General features: G+C 38.8%; 1 protein-coding gene across 2 annotated transcripts in view; it reads right to left on the bottom strand.

Moving 5' to 3' along the window:
* LOC122740733 (activity dependent neuroprotector homeobox) overlaps nucleotides 1–18,306 on the bottom strand; it is a 34,062-nt gene extending 15,756 nt beyond the window's left edge. The window contains exon 1 of one of the 2 annotated variants that reach the window (XM_043983348.1): nucleotides 18,241–18,306. The gene's annotated coding sequence lies outside the window, so the exon portion shown is untranslated. Of the gene's footprint in view, nucleotides 1–17,870; nucleotides 18,096–18,240 lie in introns of those variants that run through there. The other variant, XM_043983347.1, reaches the window with a different exon arrangement.
* Between the last annotated feature and the right edge of the window lie 448 nt (nucleotides 18,307–18,754).

The raw sequence follows: 18,754 nt of genomic DNA, 5'->3' as shown, positions 1-18,754 counted from the left end.
GAATTTTCTGAAAGTGAGAAATGTCAAATATTTTTTATCATTACAACCTGTAGCCTTGCACTAAACACAGATGAACCAAACCTCCTACAAATAGAAATGAAATTTCTTCCTAAAAGTCTGCCCTGTGAAGTAGACAAAAGGTGGGGAATACAAAGTACCTACTTATGCAGACTGAGAACACTTGAATCTATCTTCCAGTATACCAAATTACTTTCAGAAATGGAATATTTTGATTTTTATGAAGTAGAAAGTCTAACCACTCCTTTCCCTGAAGCTCCTCCAGCTACTGCTTAATGTTCATCTAGGAATAAGGAAGGATACAACAGCAACAAGGTGCAAACTTTACTTAAGCTAACACAACATTAACTTTCAAGTCTAATTACAACCACTTAAGAAACAATAACTTTGCCAATTGCCCCATCTCTTCGAAGACAGTCTGAAAGGAAGTAGGTTATGCCCAGCTGCCATACTAGCAACACTAATCATAACTAGGCTAATGGCTATTTTGGCTTAGAAAAGAAAGGGGAAAATCTTACACACCCTCCTCAAACCTATGCCAGTTTAGCTTCTCATTGAAAGATTTGAAGGTTCCTGAACAGAATCAGGTACTTTTGCTTATTTATAGTATTCCTTCAGCAAAGCATTTTGATTATGACAACTACATCCCTAAAGCATCCTACTCTCCCCATTTTTAGGGAAGAATGAAAAAGAGAAACTGAACACCCAGCGTAACTTAGGCAAGGACCAAATTAATTGGAGATGAAGTTGGATAAAGACCTGCGCTGAAGTGTTAGATCACTAAGTATTAGCTACAGGATCTTGGGCAAGTGGCTTCTTGTCTAACTCTGGTTTTCTCGATTGTAAAATACGGTGAATAATACTTCTACCTCCTGAGGTGGTGGTGAAGAAAAGTGCTGTGAAGAACTATAGAAATAGATAGCACTATTATTGTTGCAATGAAAACAAAGACCTATTTGTTCTTCACTATCATCATCCTTTTTAGTTTTTACCTTACATAGAGGTTCTTTTCCAAAAATTAAAGTTAAGGATCCTTACTTGCATCTGAAAAAGGGATCAAGAACCTAAAACACAAAGAAAAATTTCAGACAGGAATCAAACATATTCAGTGAATATGTGAAGCCTCAATGTGGCATTTTGCTATATAAAATCTTCAGCTTTTAAAAAAATGTACTTAGTTTTGATATTTTGTATACTCTCATAAGTGAAAATGGCTCCAGCCTTCCTAAGCACATGGTATAAATTTAAAAGGCTATATGAAATATTGAAGTTGGTGCTTATTTTAAACTATTTCCACCGACCTGAAGCCTACTACTCATTTACTCAGGACTAAAGATATAGGAAGTGGAATATCAAAATCATGCCAGAGTACAAAAATTTCATACAAAAGTCAAAATGGAAACCAAGATAAATATCTGGTTCTTCCCAGTAATACAAAGCTATTAGCCTAATAAGTTAATAATGGACATATCCAACAAACAAGTCTACTGAAACAGAGGACCCCAGTACATGCACATATATATCTAAAGATATTTAAAAGCTCCCTTATTGTTGCAGTCGTATTGTTTTAAAAAATGCCTGCCTGTTTTTCTCTGGGAAGTCCATAAAAAAGACTCCTATAATCAGAATAAAGCTACACTCTGACTCTGGATGATTAATAGTTAACCAATAGATTACTGTCAATGGAGCAATAACTAATGGTGATAAATGGCACACCATCTTCTGAGCTGAACAAACAACTGCTTCTGAAAACTTATAACAATAATGCCTGATTGTCTTACTCCTAAAGAATTGAGGAGACTATTTTTGGTGTTAATGGAAAAAAGTAGGATCAAATAAAATAACTAAACTGATGGAAACCATAGCTAACCCTTCCTCTAATTTTTTTTTTATCACAAAGAAAGCAGAAAGAAGGAAAACAAGGAATTCCCACCAGTTCAACTTGTATTTGAAATACTTGAAACTCCACAATTCCCCAGAGCACAGAAACACTCAAGGCACCATTAGGAGAGCATTTCTATGGGCTGACAATCCTAAAGGAAACTGAAAGGAACGATACCACTTTTAGGATAATGACTTTGACTGGTTTACTAAAACTATCTGGATAAAACCATCTTTCTGGGTAACTTTCAGCTTTTGGAATTTGCTATAAATTACAATGACACTCCAAGCTAAAAGTTGCTGTGTATATTTAGAATTTTCCTGGAAGGAAAAGGAATTTTAGGAACAAGATTCTCATGAACAGGATTAAAGCTTCAGTAAAGTACTTCATTAACACACAACTGTAAAATTCTGTTTGTAGATTTTCCAATATCTTGCTGCAAAAACATCCTCATATAGTTTAGTGTTCCATTTCACAGGATTGTTGTAAGGATCAAATAAGTTAACAAATGTAAAATGATATGTAAACCATAAGGTGTTAAATGCTAGCTATTGATATTATTCTAGTTATCTTTCTATCTGTCCTATGGCAAGATAATTAATACTTTATATGTGTTTACTCATTAATAAAACTCTTTACAGTTTCCACGTTTTTTGTTGCCCCCATGGACCAATCAATTCTTTTTTTTTTTTTGGTGGGGCAATGAGGGTTAAGTGACTTGCCCAAGGTCACACAGCTAGTAAGTGTCAAGTGTCCGAGGCTGGATTTGAACTTAGGTCCTCCTGAATCCAAGGCCACTGCTTTATCCACTGGGCCACCTAGCTGCCCCTCCAATTAATTTTTTTTCAAGTGAGGCAATTGGGGTTAAGTGACTTGCCCAGGGTCACACGGCTAGTAAGTGTTAAGGATCTGAGGCCGGACTTGAACTCAGGTACTCCGGACTCCAGGGCTGGTGCTCTATCCACTGCACCACCTAGCTGCGCCCCTCCAATCAATTCTTGATAATTTTTGCTCAATATAACAAAACATGCACCCATGAAAATGAGCTTTTGATTGTCCTAAACACTTGGGCAGCTGATCTCTCAAATGCCAGAAACTTTTTTTTTTTTTGGAGAAGCTATTGGGGTTAAGTGACTTGCCCAGGGCCACATAGCTAGTTAAGTGTCAAGTGTCTGAGGCTGGATTTGAACTCAGGTCCTCCTGAATCCAGGGCCGGTGCTCTATCCACTGTGCCACCTAGCTGCCCCAAATGTCAGAAACTTTTAAAAGAAAAAAGGGCCATTTTCCATCCTACTCCATACTTCCAACTTTTTGTCTCACATTATCCTCTATGGTCCCAGGACAGTAATGCTTAAGAGTCACAAGGGAACAGCTAAGAAAGTTAAGTTCTTACTAGAATTGATGAGGAGTATTAAACGTTAATATAGAAACACACAGGGGGGCAGCTAGGTGGCGCAGTGGATAAAGCACTGGCCCTGGATTCAGGAGGACCTGAGTTTAAATCCAGCCTCAGACACTTGACACTTACTGGCTGTGTGACCCTGGGCAAGTCACTTAACCCCCATTGCCCCCCCCAAAGAAACACACAGGGTTGACTAGAATTAAGTTGTGAAATACTCAAAAAAGACCTTATTTAAGCCTAAAGATAGCATATATTTATGGCCGTATATAAATAACTGCAAAAAATATATAAACTTCTATATTTTATGACAATTACAGCTTAAGGTTAGTCATATATCGATAGATTACTCTCTTAATAACAAAGACAGAAAAGGAAAGAGACAAAGATTAGACAATTTGTGGCATTTTCTTCTATATGGTTAGCACTACTAGAATGACTTAGTACTCTCCAAATGTGATCATTTTAATAATCCAATAAATTTAACAAAATTTCAAATATAAAACTTCTAATTTCAGAGGAAAGAATTATCTTTTTCAAGTAAAATTTAAATTGTTAGATTCTTTATAATTAAAATTAGACATTGAAATATTAAAAAGATGTATGTCAAAATTCTGCAGTAACAAGACTCATGTGATGAACATTGGTGGTAGAGATAATCAAACTATCATCAAGCTAAGAAAATTTTCTTTAAATCAAGCGTATCAGAATTCTGATACCAGCAGAAAACATATCTGTGAAACCAATGTGGCTTTGGAGGAGACACAATCTTAGGGATTCACCCTACAATTTAATGCTTCAATTTACCATAAGGAGAAAATAGTATACTATCAATTAATCAATCATACTTAAGCACCTACCATATGCTAGATGCTAGAGAGACAAGGATAAAAATGGAATGGTTCCTGCCCTCAAGGAATTTATATTCTGTTATACAGGTAGAGCTTTGCAGCTAGAAGAGACCTGGGAGATTATCTAGTCTAACCTCTTCATTTCACAGATAAAGAGGCTTATATATGAGTCTTCTAACATTGTACAGCTAGTTACTGCTAGCTGTTTTTGGAGAAGCTACTTAATGCAGTTTAAATTTCCAATCAGTGTTCTTTATATTACCCATTCTGATCAAGCAAAGTTCTCATCTAACATGGCATATGAACAAACAGGATGGATAACATCTCACATGTCTGAGAATCCCATCCAGGTAGTGGTAAGGAACTGAAATAACTCAGTTTAGAGAACTTTGGATTTTAAGAGTTAATGCCACTGCTGAAGCCAATAGCCATGGAGGGTCATGTGTGATGCAAACAGGGCCCTGAGCTTTAGCTGCTATTGATTTTGTATATTCTTGTATTTCTATGTTGGTATGGCCATTAGGAAGTATAAAACCAAAGTGACACACACAAATGTTTTAAAGGGAGACTTCCATGTGGCTCGAAGCAACCATGTAGGTCTTCTCTCAAATATTATGGCAATAGTACTAAACAATGCATTCTAGCAGAAAAGTCTAGGTTGCTTGATAATTTTTCTGAAAGTAGCCTACCAGATTACTTTCACAGCAACTGTATTGTTTAGTTCAAATGGTAATTCCAACTTTCTTCCAAATGAACTCTAACTTTGGATTACTGATGGTTTATCATGAGTAAAGGTTTACCTTGAATGAAAACTGGCTGTTTTCAGCTCCCAATTCTCTGAAGTACTTTAAACAGAACACCCCCCCCCAAAACCAAACCAAACCAAACCAACAAACAAACCACAAAAAAACCCTAAACCCCAAACTGTCTGTCTCCAAATGTTTCATCACTTTGTTGGGGAAGATATTATGTGGAGAGAATTGTAAGCTCACTGGCATGAAATCAAGGAGAGAATTATATAATTCTATCTCAGAATTTTGAATGGCAACATTCCTCTAACAAAGACAAGGTAATCACTCATGCAAAGTTTACTCATGTAAACTGTAGCTCTTCCTATAAATCATAATGCAAACCTATGAAATTTCACATTTTAACCAAAATAAGTGAGGGAAAAAACTCAACTATCTGGTGTGTACAGATTGATGTATTTTTTTTTTTTAATATTTAAGTGCTCAAGGAGAAATCATCAAAATGGGGGCACTAAAAAAAGCCAAATTTAGGTAGTTCTACAATTACTTAGGTTTAATTCTAGTGAGTTCTAGATATCTTCAAGTACTTCTTGTATGAGTTTTAACTCTATAAAAATTAGTCATAATTCAGGATTTAAGTTACTAAAAATTCCCCCAACACCATCAGTTATTTTTACTTTTATATCAGGCAAGAGAATATAGCTAGACCACTGGGATTAAGTTGTTGTTTGTCTTTCATTCTCAAAGAGGACCCTGACAGATGTCACCTGACTTGCAATGAATTGGATTTAAGTGAGAAAGGGCAGTGCAAAGTCACAAGTCTCACTCTCTCCTCCAGAGCCACCTGGGACCAGTGGCAAGATAAACATCAGGACAACTGGAGGTGGCCCCAATGTTTGAGGCAACTGGGGTTAAGTGACTTGCCCAGTGTCACACAGCTAGTAAGTGTCAAATATCCAGGGCCAGTGCTCTATCTAGTGTGCCAGGAACACCAAAGTCCATGTAAGATTAGGATGTGGGACTAAGCAATCTATGAATCTAATTTCTATCCTGGAAGCAAATTGTAAAGAGCTGTCTACCAAGATACCATAAACTGGTACAATTTGAGCCAAGTAACAACAAAGGGTAATAGTAGTTTAGCTATCTGTAGTTTGAAAGTAAGAACACAATTGGGTGCTTAAAAAAAAAAAAAGAGGTGCTATCACGAACATCTCTCTACCAGTAAGCTGATATTTTCTTTTAACTATCCCTTTATTACAGAGTCAGATCTTACAGGTAAAGGAACCACACCCACTGATGTAAATGAGGCACTGTGAGTTACTTTAAGTTTTCCAGACCATTAGAATACCATTAAGTAAGCAATTGCTCCAGTGTATTAATGGTACCCTGGTGGCTTGAAAATTGTAAGGAACTTCCAAAAGTGCTTAGCACAGCTTCCTTGCTGGTATGCATGGGGCCAAGTTGAAATCCTGTAAAAGGGATGTGGAGGAGAGCAATAGATCATGACAGGAGAGTCACAGGTCCTTTGATTAATTTTCATTAAAAGTACATTTATGTGCTTTAATAGAGAAGCAACACTGTACAACAGAAAATATGCTGGACTGAAATCAAAGGACATGGGTTCAAATCCTGACCTTTTCACTTACTGTCCTGTGTGACCTTAGGAAAGTCTTTTGTTTCTCTGGACCTTAGTTTCTTCATTTGTAAGAGGGGTGGTGTTGGATAGATGGTGAGGCCTCTAGCTCTAAACATGAGAACAGAACTTTCTTGTACAACTTCATATTAATTTTTACAAGGGCAGAACTACAGAGAAAGAGGGAGTTTAAGGAAAAAAATATGAAAATTTCAGGATAACACAATAATGCAAACATAATCTTTTATAAAATCAAGAAAGTTCCATTTCGTTGATTCTTTATTTAAATTCTTTCCTGTTAAAGAAGCTATGATGTAAGGTCAGTAAAATTCACCTGTGAAACTGGTATGTTTTGATTAATGTTTAGTATTAGTTTGAAGGGTTTTCTAACACAAGCCAAGGAAAAAAGACACTAAATTTCACATTACTACAAGAGCTGGGAGGTAACATCAAAGTTATCTAGCTCAACTTGTACCCCAGTAGAAATCCACTCTACCTGTGTGACCTTGCCCAAGTTCCTTAACCTCAGACTCATCCTCTGAAAAATGAGAGGGTCAGATTAGATGAACTCTAAGGTCCCTTCTAGGTTGAAACAATTTTTTCAAAAAAACCAGTTTTGCTAGAGAAGATATAATAAAATAAAAATTATGCTCAGATTTTAAGTGGACATCTTAGCTTTAACATTTTGTGGTTTATATAAGTTATATAAACTTTCCTATAATCTATGCATTAGAGGTACTAATCAACACCCTCTGCTCTGAAGTTCACAACTGTCAATCTGGGAACTGGCACTCTCAACAGTAAATGAGAATTTACATCTAGCTCACCAAGTCATTCCAAATTACATTTACATTCTTAATTAGGTCAATTTAAAGAATTATTATAGGTAAAAGAGTAAGTTGATAAAAAAAAAACCAGAACAGACCTGCAAATATGCATGACACATTGGAAGTTTGTCAGTAATCAGCTAATAGACTGTACAATAATGTTTTAATTTTTTTGTTTTCAACCCAATGTTTTTATCTAAGTCAGGTGTCAAATTCACAGGTGAGATAGGATCTAGATTAAAATGTAATTGGGAAATATTTAATGAAATAAATAAAAATACAATACAACATACTAGGGGATAAATATGGCGACATAAGAAACAAATCATCAATAAAAACTTTAAAAAAATTTGTCAATAGAACAGGAGGCAGCTAGGATAAAACACCAGTCCTGGATTCAGGAGGACCAGAGTTCAAATCCTTCTCAGACACTTGACACTGCCTAGCTGTGTGACTCTGGGCAAGTCACTTAGCCCTCATTACCCAGCACCCCCCCCCCAAACAACAGAACATAGAAAACCACAAGTTAACACTGTCTAAGTCAACATAAAACCTGCAGGGATCTTTTCCCATTTGATTTGATACCACTAATCTAATGACTGTTTTCAAGTGATTTTTTTTTCAGTTTCCCAAGTTTTATTGCAATACTATGAGTGATCACAGGGAGAAAACCAGAAAAGTGGCAAGGTAGCTCTCCTGAAGTGCTGCTTCTTCTCCCCCCCCCCCCCCCCCCCCGTGTGGGGCAATTGGGGTTAAATGACTTGCCCAAGGTCACACAGCTGGTAAGTGTTAAGTGTCCGAGGCCATATTTGAACTCGGATCCTCCTGAATCCAGGGCCGGTGCTCTATCCACTGCACCACCTAGCTGCCCCATCAAGTGATCAACCCCAGAAACCAGGTGAAGAAAAGTAAAGTCACTTTACCAGGATTAAACACTTTTTTGATCCATTAATAGACTGGAGTAGGGAGTACCAGCAACAGTCAGGGTTAAAGCACAGATGTCAATACAGATCCGGGTTACTGAGTAACTTTAAAGATACATGTAATTTTAACAAGTTGCTTCCATGTAAGCCTACCTTCCTTTTGCAAATGGAGAAACCTTTTTAGGAAACTACCATCACAAAAAGTAACTGAAGTGCCTTATTACAGTAATTCATTCATTCTACAATTGTCAGAAGGCCTACTTAGTATAAATAAGCACAGTATGGTCCTAAAGCTTTATGGTGATTGTCTAGTTATGCATGATACAGTGTTGTAGGACACTGTCTTTACTGTCAAGGAATAAGATATGTGCAGAAATATCTCCAATAAATGATGACATAAATACCTCTTGTTGGGGAATCATGGGAGAGAAAACTGGAAAAGTAGGTTAGAGCCAGATTGTGAGGGCCTTGAATGCCAGGCTGTTTGGACAATTCAGAAAGCAACAAGAAAACACTGGAAGGTTTTTTTTTGTGTGTGTGTGTACAAGGGAAGCAACACAGTAATAACATAATTTTAGGAAGATTAATTTGGTGGCTGTGTGTGTAGGATGCATTAAAAGGAGAGAATCTGGAGGAAGGAAGACCAGTTAGGAGACTGTTATAATATAAGAGGAGATAAAAATCTGAACTGAGGTTAACAATAGTAGAAATGCAAAGAAACCAGGATGGCTACAAGCCCACGACCAACGTTTTATCTAACCCGTCAATAATATTGTTAGGATCAGTCCAACAATAGTTTTTGACCTCTACACCATTCCTGTTTAGAGAACAATAAAATCAATCCACTAAAAACTAGTAAGTAAAACTTAAGTCAAACTTGCAAAGATGGAGGATAAATTTATCAACGCTTATTTTCTTCTACATAGGAGTCAGTTACTGGTACAACCACTATAAAAACAATGAATTATTTCCCAGCAAACTCTACAGTGGATACCATTATACTGCAATGTTGCAATTCCTGAAAGTCAGGAAAGTCCTGGTTGTCACAGCAACAACTCTACATCTACATAGCAAACTGTGAGTACATACATACATGCATATAGACACAGAGTATGGTATTTTTATACATTAATACTTTAAACACACATGTAATCTATCCAAAATACAGTTAGCACAATCACAGTTTCAAATTTTTCAATGGCCCTCTATGTTTTTTACTATGATGCTGTGCTACTTTTGTAAATGTATAAATACATTTGGGATATCTGCAGTGTGAAGGCAGCAATATAGACTGAAAAGAGCACTGGATTTGAAGTCTGATTCTGCTACTTACACCCTGTATGAACCTTGGCAAGATTTTCTTAGGTTTCAGTTTCCTCAAGCGTAAAACGGGGGTGGGGGTGTTTTCTAGATTATTTCTGAAGTCCTATTCCAGCTCTACATCCTGGAATCTCCATTTCATTGCATGAATTCCAAAGAATATATAGATTATCCTTACTTTGAAGGTTCTACTTGGATTTAAATGTAATCGCTGCTATCTACAACTGCAAGCTATCAATAAATTTTTTTATTTAGTCTGCCATCTTGGCCACAAAGGGTTTCAGAAATACATCTAACTAGCCAGATCAAGCTACAATGCAGTAATGAATATTTGAGAAAATTATGAGGAAAGGGACAGTTTCATAACTGACTTTATTTTTATGCAGGGCAATGAAGGTTAAGTGACTTGCCCAGGGTCACACAGCTAGTAAGTGTCAAGTGTCTGAGGCCGGATTTCTGAGGCTGGATTCAGGTTGTTCTGAATCCAGGGCCGGTGCTTTATCCACTGTGCCACGGAGCTGTCCCAACTGACTTTATTTTTAATAAGTGGAATTTTCAATACTGACAGAAAAGTGAAAATTCAGGGAAATCACAATGTTGTGGGCAAGAGAATGATGTGCCATGGACACTACCATCAGCACTTTACCCTAATGTGTAGACAATAAAGAATATGGCACTTGGCAAAGCTTTCTATATACAGTCTTATGAGATTTGAAAATGAGAATGAGATCATTTATTAAAAGATCTGTGTGAAGAAATTCAGCTATACACATTTGTATCCATTCTGAAATTGTTCATCTCTCTCTACCTGAATGATTTAAGACAGAATGAATAATATACTGCTCATATTCCAAACAGGCCAGATATAAATTTCACACAGAACCAATAACTTATTTGTTCAAAACCTTAATTTAAACAATTTTCTCCAGTTTTATCAAGTAAAAGTCACTCAGAGGTTTTAATTTTTACATTCCTATAAGCAAGGTATGTTATCCAAGGGCTCAACTCTCATTTCCTCCCCCAACAAAAGTCCTATTTTTCACAAACAGAACTGACCCAGAAAATTCACTTTGTCTAAAGTCAACTGAAGTTCAGATCAAATCTACCACTATTCCACCTAAATTCCCTTTACCCCTAATTCAAATAGGCAAAATTCAATTTTTAGGAACACTCCTATCCTATTATTCAATAAGAATATCTTGGTGAAAGCTTGTCAACTTAATACACTTTCCCTCCATGCTCCTACAGAACCATAAACACTTTGAGTAGCGAGTTATATGAAGTGGACAAAGAAGGGTGAAGTCTGATAGCATGAAGATTCTCAAATCATTCTCATTTTTGAAGGTCCAGCTGTTATATATGGCTTTTAGATTTTTTGGATGGGTCCAGGAAAAAAAGACAATGCAAATAGTTGCTAACTGGAGGAATGGAATTAGGAGCTTCTAGATAAATCTCCTGGAAAAATACTGGGGCAGAAACCTAGTCCATAAACTCATACTTTATTTCATCGCCAACATATTATTCTTGCTTTAAAAAATCAGCACAAACAATAGTTCAAACATTATTTTAATTTTTATAGACTTCTCTGGGAAACTATTTCTCAATGTTGCACCCTAAGATTAGACTAATGAGTTCTATTTTTCCTTTCCTTCAAGGTCACTTTTTGATATTTTGGGGCTAACAGTCTTGGTACTTAAACACACTGAGTGAAATCACCTTCGCTACATGAAAACACCAACTGAAGATCCTTGGATGAATGATGACACATAAGGGCAAACAATCACTGTTAAGTTATGAAGTACTCACTGGTGGCTTCTGTAGTCAGAGTTCACAAGAGCACCATAAAGAATTGTGGTTTAAACACAAACCAGGGAATAGCTTTGTATGTCACTGTTGAAGCAAGTCATTTAAGTCTGCTGTGCCTCATCTTATCTACTTGTAAAACAATGAAGTCTTCTGGAGGTATATAAATAAAGAAGCTTTAAAAACAAAAAATGTGAGCCATGAGTATTTTGTGTAATTCCATGAGGGTCAGCAAGAAGGCCTTTATAAACAAACAGTGCTTTGCCTTATTAAAAGCATCAAATAAATTACATTAGCCAGTTCCATATAAACACACATAATCCATGGTTGAATGAGTGGATCAACACAACTGTATATGCATTTTTGTGAGGACATTAATAATGTTATTGTTATTGAGAAAGTAAAAACTACGAAAAGATTTCTAAAAATTACATTCTTATATGTAAACCTTACATTTTCCGTATTATTTCATCATATGCATTCATATTAGTCCTTCTCAATCCCAGGTACTAAACTGTCTGACAGTGTCTATATTCAATACAGCCTTTTTTACTCACATAGTATGAAATTGCACCATAAATTGAGAGGTGGAAAGAAGCACAGAAATAGTTTAATCCAACTCCTTCATTTTAAGGAAGAGGAAAAGGTCCAGAATTTACTTGCCCAAGGTCACAGAATAATTATATCAAGTATCAGAGCCATGATTTGAACCCAGGTTTCCAAAACAAATCCACTGTTCTTTCCACCACACCCAGTTATCTACTTCCTGTCTTTTCCAACTCAAAACTTTTGGAATAATGCTCAAGTGCTTGAAAGACTCCAGGAGTGATAGATTTCTTTTACTGCTTTGTACAAAGCCAAGTATCAATGATAATGAATTTCTCATAACAGCCTGGAAAAGAGATAAAAACAAAAGTGTCTTCAATACTAAAAACTTTGACCCAAACCAATTTTTAAAAAACCATTCTAGTTAATCACATATTTTAATAAGGGGATTTTCTTCCCAGTATAAAAGAACTTCAAAACCCATGAAGGTTGACTCATTAAAGTCATATTGAAGGAAGGCATGACCAGGAGACAGGTGCAGGGAGTAGTGGGAGGGAATATAAGCAACCCATCACTCTACTTTTTCAATTAATAAACTCAGTCAAAGGACCCCCATGGAGTTAAAAATAAGAATTGAGGTCATCCTGTACAGAGGAAATCTAGGAAAAGTACATGTCATTTAAAGGATAAACCATGGAAGAAGGTTTCTTAAAATGCACATCTTGCAGAATGAAGAAATAATCAAGGAGGACTCTTAATAGCTACATAGGAAACAGTTATCTACGTTTAGAATATCAATTTAACCAATCAACATAAAGTTTTAAGTCAAATCGATTTTAAATCCTGCCTTTACAAACCGACAACACAAATGGTATAATTGACAGTGACTCACTTCAGCAAATATGACATGTGTTCAGACTTAACACCATAAACCATAGCCTATCTATCTACCAGCCCTCCCCCCCATAGTGCATGTTTATATGACATACAGGAGCAGCTAGGATGGCACAGCCAGGTCTAGAGTCAGGAAGACTCATCTTCCTGAGTCCAAATGTGGCCTCAGACACTTACAACTGTATGACCCTGGGAGAGTCACTTAACCCTGTTTGCCTCGGTTTCCTCATCTGTCAAATGAGCCAGAGAAGGAAATGGCAAACCACTCCAGTGTCTTTGCTAAGAAAACCCCAAACTGTGTCATGAAGAGTCAGACCTGACTGAAATGAACAACTATATGACATACATTAAAAAGGAACTTTGTGAATCCAATTTTAAGTAAGTCATTTTCAAGACCAAGGTTGTCTTAATATACATGCCCTTGGGCAAGTAAACAAAAGTTACAACCAGATCACACCAAAGTTAATTTACCTAGTGGAATCTATAATATACTTTATGACATTCCTTCCAATAGAAAATCCTTTGAAAGTCCAGTCTAACAATTCATTGCATAACTGTCTCCCTAGCATCTTTGGATAAACCACAAATTGGATACTAATCTAATAAAATAAAATTTACAAAATTTTAACTTATCACTTTCATTTTCAAGCTTTTTTAAGAATCAAGATTTTGAAGGGTGTTCAGAGCTGAACCTAAATTTGTTCATTTCTGGAGTTTAACTTAGCTCCATCTAAATCTGAGTTCCAATACTTGGATGAGTTTTTTCCAAATGGAGAGCACTAAAAAACTCCAAAGTGATTTGATTGATATATGTAACAATCTACCAAAAACCTATTTCAACTTCTATAATTTGTCATCTGTAGATTCTCTAAAAAGAAAAAGCATTAAAGTACCTGAAGTTTCCTTTTGTCTCCTCTCCCACCCAAACATTTATTTCTACTTCCTTCTTTACACCAACCACCATTTTCCCCATTAGAAATGATTTTTTTCAATTACATCTGTAGCCAGCTTGTGCATTTCCTTAATCTTAATCTCACACTGCTGAAAGATTTCTCTGCATTTCAGAAATGTTGCTTATTAAATTTTAATAACCATTTTCAAGATTTGTAAGTCATCCCATTCTTTGTAGCTAAAAAGAAATCAGTAACTCAATGTAAAATCTTCATTACATATCTCTACTCTAGTTATCAAATAAGTTTTCTGATTATAATTTTCTTGTCAATTCTTAAATTTCAGGGGTGTGTTCTTACATGACAAGCACAATTGTACTAATTTGACATAAATCAGGGTTCATCTACCAACCAATTCTGTTAGGAAATTTGTTAAAATTCTCTCTTGGTTACCTGTAACCAATATTAAAATGTTAAACATGAAGTCTTATTTTTATCCTAATTAGTGCACCCCCAACACACATTTTAAGGAGACAAAGGCAAATAAATTATACATTATCCGTCCAATATTAAAAAAAAAAAAAGGCAACCAAAACCTTCAAGGTATGGTTTGAATTCAGCAGAGATTCAGTCTAATCTCCCCTTCACCCTGTACATCTCCATCAGAGTAAAAGAAATGGTTTCAAAGTAATGATACCCCAGTAAATGAAAGATATCCATTCTCTTTTTCTGCAATCTCCATTATATCTAACCACGGGAAGTGACAGATACAGGTACAAACATGGGTGTTTAAAACCAGGAAAAGTATATGTGTTTATTTGTGTGCATCTACATACACAAACATTGAAGAACAGATGCTTTCCAAGAGCTAACCAAAAGTTCCTGAGAGAATGCCTTTCATTACTAGACAGTGGTTAACACTGCTTATTTATAATTTACTTTGCCAAACAAAAGCACCTTCCCACTTTCCAATCAAGATTCTTAAACATTCTAGTCTCAGAAGTTCTTTTCCAATTTAAACAGTTCTCAATATAACTTTCCCCCAAAATTGGAACTCTAGTTAGACCAGATTAAAGGTTTGCTACCTCTAAGCAGCAAATAAATTTCCACACAGTAGTAAACATCAGTATTCCTTGGACATAACATTAGAACTGAAGATCTTTTGCTGCCTCTTCCCTCCTCCCCTCCAAATGTTACATGGTAACAACTGTTTCAATAACGTTTCAATAAGGTTAAGAAATAATTTATTAACTATGTATCACTAAAAAAGCCAATCACTCTCCTGACCTAAATTTATCTTGATGTATCCAAAAGTTACAACAAAAACTTTACCTGTTAGAACGAATCAATAACAAATTGCAATACTTTGTAGCAAAAAAGTTTTATAAAACCTCTTGGATTCTGAATAAAGTTGACCGTCAAGAAATTTTTAGAAGCTGGCCTAGCAACACTTTAAATCGACTCAAAACAACAGTTAAATGTTCTAACACATTCTATATTACCATAGACCAGAGAGAGTAGCACACATGCTCAATCAGTTATTTAAAAATGCTAACTTGAAAATGAAAATTCTAAAGTTTCTCGAAGCACCTCTTTGGAACTAGCTCTAACTGGTTCCTTGAGGAATGTGGCTTGGCTGATAGGAAATTTTAGCAACTGAGGCTATTTTCAGTAGCAAATGGGGAAGAAAGTGGAAGACTTTTTTTGTCTTTCTAGCTGTTAGTTCCCAACCTTCAAAATAAACGCACAACATGAATTCACAACATGGTCTAATGCACAAGACTAGAAACTGAATCCACATCTCCAAAATGGTAGGAGCAGGTAGTATTACCTCTAGGGTACCCATTAGCTTAGTACAAGTTCAGTCCATCATGGTATAATGATGGGGACTAGATTTTTCATTGAACACTACACACCAACGAAACTGACAATTTCCTCTTACTGTTTTACAGAGTTGTTCAGTTGCTTAAAGACAATTCCAGGAGTCAAAACTAAGGAAGGAAATACATTTCTCAAACTATATTGATAATGAAGTTTATGGGTTTTGCAATGACATCCATACTGCTTTGAGGGAAAGGCTACCTTAGTTTAGACAGCTTACTAATAAAGCCCTTTAGGTAACTAGGGGTGGCACAAACCCTTCCTTTTATTGTCAAGTCTTCCTTACTTGCTCCATTTTGCTGACCTTTAAAAACAGATACCTGGTCATCTTTGAAGTCTAAAATCTGGGGCAGGACTCTAGAAGTACAAAGACAGTTTAAACTGTTTGTCATAGGCATGTGGTATGATGAAGCTACTAGAGGTAATATACAGGTGCTCATGACTGAACAATTGTTACAAACAAAACCCCTCCAAAGAACCAAAAGATGAACAGATCTTTAAACTACAGAGCTTTTACTTACTAATCCTCATCTCTACTCAGCTCACAAGAGTAACTAAGTGTGTTAGGCCCATTTTCCCATGGTCTGTAGAAGGCGCTGTGAAGCAGATCCTGGTTGTACATCTGGGGCCCTTCCCCCCCTCTGCAGCCTTACCCAGTGCAGAGAATGCGCCCCCTACTGACTCCAACACTCATCTCCTTTAGCCGACTTGGCTGCGGTGCATTTTGGGTGGGGGCTGGCATTTTCTTCAAGGCCATAAACCAGAAGCAACAATACAGATTTAATTTAAAAAACAAAACAAAACACAACCAAACAAAAACTGGATCGGGCTTCTGTGGTGCACTTCCCACCACCACCCCTTTTTAAAAGAATCAATACACATGCACCCAAAACATCACAAATGGGAGTTGTGAGAGAGCAGAATTAAAATGACAAATCCAGAAAGCAGCTTTGATCCTTTAAAAAAAAAATTAAATTACTGGCTTTGTTTGAGACATGGGGTTACAGCAAAAACCAGAAAAAACCCGTAGAGGAAGTGGATGCAAGTCCATCAAGGTGTATGATTTTGGGAGAGGAGGGGGGTGGGACTATGAGGGAAACAGGAGGAGTGCAGGGTTTGGCCCAGAAGCCAGATCTTGGGCGCAGGAGGAGCTGAAGCAATCGCGCCTTTTCCTGTAGACACAAGACATCCAGGTTGGAAGGGGGGTGGGGGTGGGAGGAGGAGGGGAAGGAAGGGAATGGAAGAGGGAAGGAGGGGTGAAGAAGAGGGCGGTAAGGCTACTACTCTCCATTCATTAAATTTCAGTAATTTCTGCTCTCTGGCTTGCCATTTTCTGTCATCTTATTAGCGTGTCCAAACCCCAACTTTGCGACAATAAGCAGCGTTTACCAAACAAGCCGGCATTTTTAAACGGGGAGATGCTATCTCTCTGTACAGAAGGGGAGGGAGAAGTAGCATGCTAAGGAGGAATGCATTCAGAAAGCAAATACTTCGGTTCATGCCATGCTAAGCCGCCTTGGTGCTCCTCCACTTCTCACAAATCCAACCTCTCTCCCCTTCCCAAAAAAGCTGAGAACGGTGTGATTTGGCAGGAGACTCAAGTCTGCTCAGGAATTTGTTTTTTAAAAAATTAAACCAAGCCCACATCCATATGTCTTGCTGCCGCTGACAATTGTGTCCTCCGTAGGCACCTCGGAGATCTAAAAAGGTGGGGAATTTCTTTTTGATGGGGAGAGTAGGTATCTAAGAAACTACATATGATGCCAAGACCCCCAAGAAAAAAGCCGGCAGTTAGGTCCACACCGTTAGAACAAGAGGATGATCAAACCATTCAAGCAGCTTAAGCATACAGAGGACTAGTATGAGGGGGAGGGGGTTAAATTTAAACAACAAAGCGATGTTAAGTCTGCAGAGGAGCTATCTCACGCCTTCAAAGCTTTGCAGGACTGGGATGCACAAGGGGTGCCTCTTGCAAACTCCGGAGGATCTGCAGTGATGATTGCATCGGAGAAAAGATTGCAATGGAGCCTGCACCTTAGGAGGTTATACGAGAGAGGCTGCACGGGAAGGAGAAAGGATGTATCCATCTCTCCTCGTGTAGCGGGGGGTGGGTGTGGGGAGTGGGGGGGGCGGGGAGCGGGGGAGAGGGAAGAGGAGGGAAGGAGTTCATGCAGCTCAAAGTGCAAACCAATCGGTGCATTATTCCATGCATCGAGAGAGATAAAGGGGAAAAAAGAGCCTAGGAATCACTTACCTTGATTTGGTTCGTAAGGCTGCAAAGAGCCGGCGTGGTAACGAGGCGGGGGATCCCAGCGGCGGGAGGCTCGAGGGGCAGGCGGCGGCGGCGGCGGCGGCACAGCGGCGGCGGCGGCAGGGTGGGGGGCGCGAGCTCGCCCGGGGTCTCGCGCTCCGGCTCGCGCCGCTGCCGCTGCGGCCGGGGGGAGCGGCGGACGCAGCAGAGTGAAGGCGGCGGCGGCACGAGACGCCGGTGGGAAGCGGAGGCGCGAGCGGCTCCCTCCAGTCCCCGGGCGGGCGGCGGCGGAGTCGTCGAGTGGTGCAGACAAAGGGGGAGGAGGAGGAGGAGGAGGGGTGGTGGAGGGCGGTGGGTGGGGAGGCGGCCTCACCGGCGGTGGCGGCGGCAGCCTCGGCCGCTTCTCTCCTTCTCAGCAGCGCCAGGCGGCGGCGGCGGGACCGGGAGAGGGAGCTCGTCAGAGTAAAAGAGAAAATCCCCCTCAGCGCTGCCCGGGGGAGGGGGGGGGCACAAGATGGCGGCGGCCGGGGAGGGGGGTGGGGGTGCGTGAGTTCAGCTCATGGATCCAGGCGGGCGGCTGGGGGGACCGGGCCGGCGGAGGCGGCGGTGGGCAGGCGGGGGAGGGGGGGGCCCTGATCCCGCGTCTCCCCTCAGCAGACAATACAGGCGCCTCGGAGCGAGTCCCCGAACCTGCCCTGGCCAAAATGGCGGCCGAGAAAGAGCGGAAGTGACGTAAGTCCTTCATTAGCATAAGAGGACTCATTGTCCAGCTGGGGGGGGCTCTTGCCCCTTCCCCCCCCACTTTGGGGGGGCATTTACCCCACTTACATTTCACTTTACATTTCACTTACCCTAGTAGTGTGGGTCATACCAACTCTTACCCCCTC

This window comes from Dromiciops gliroides, chromosome 2, assembly GCF_019393635.1.
Source record: "Dromiciops gliroides isolate mDroGli1 chromosome 2, mDroGli1.pri, whole genome shotgun sequence".
Lineage (NCBI taxonomy): Eukaryota > Metazoa > Chordata > Mammalia > Microbiotheria > Microbiotheriidae > Dromiciops > Dromiciops gliroides.
This window is presented reverse-complemented; position numbering and strand designations above follow the sequence as displayed.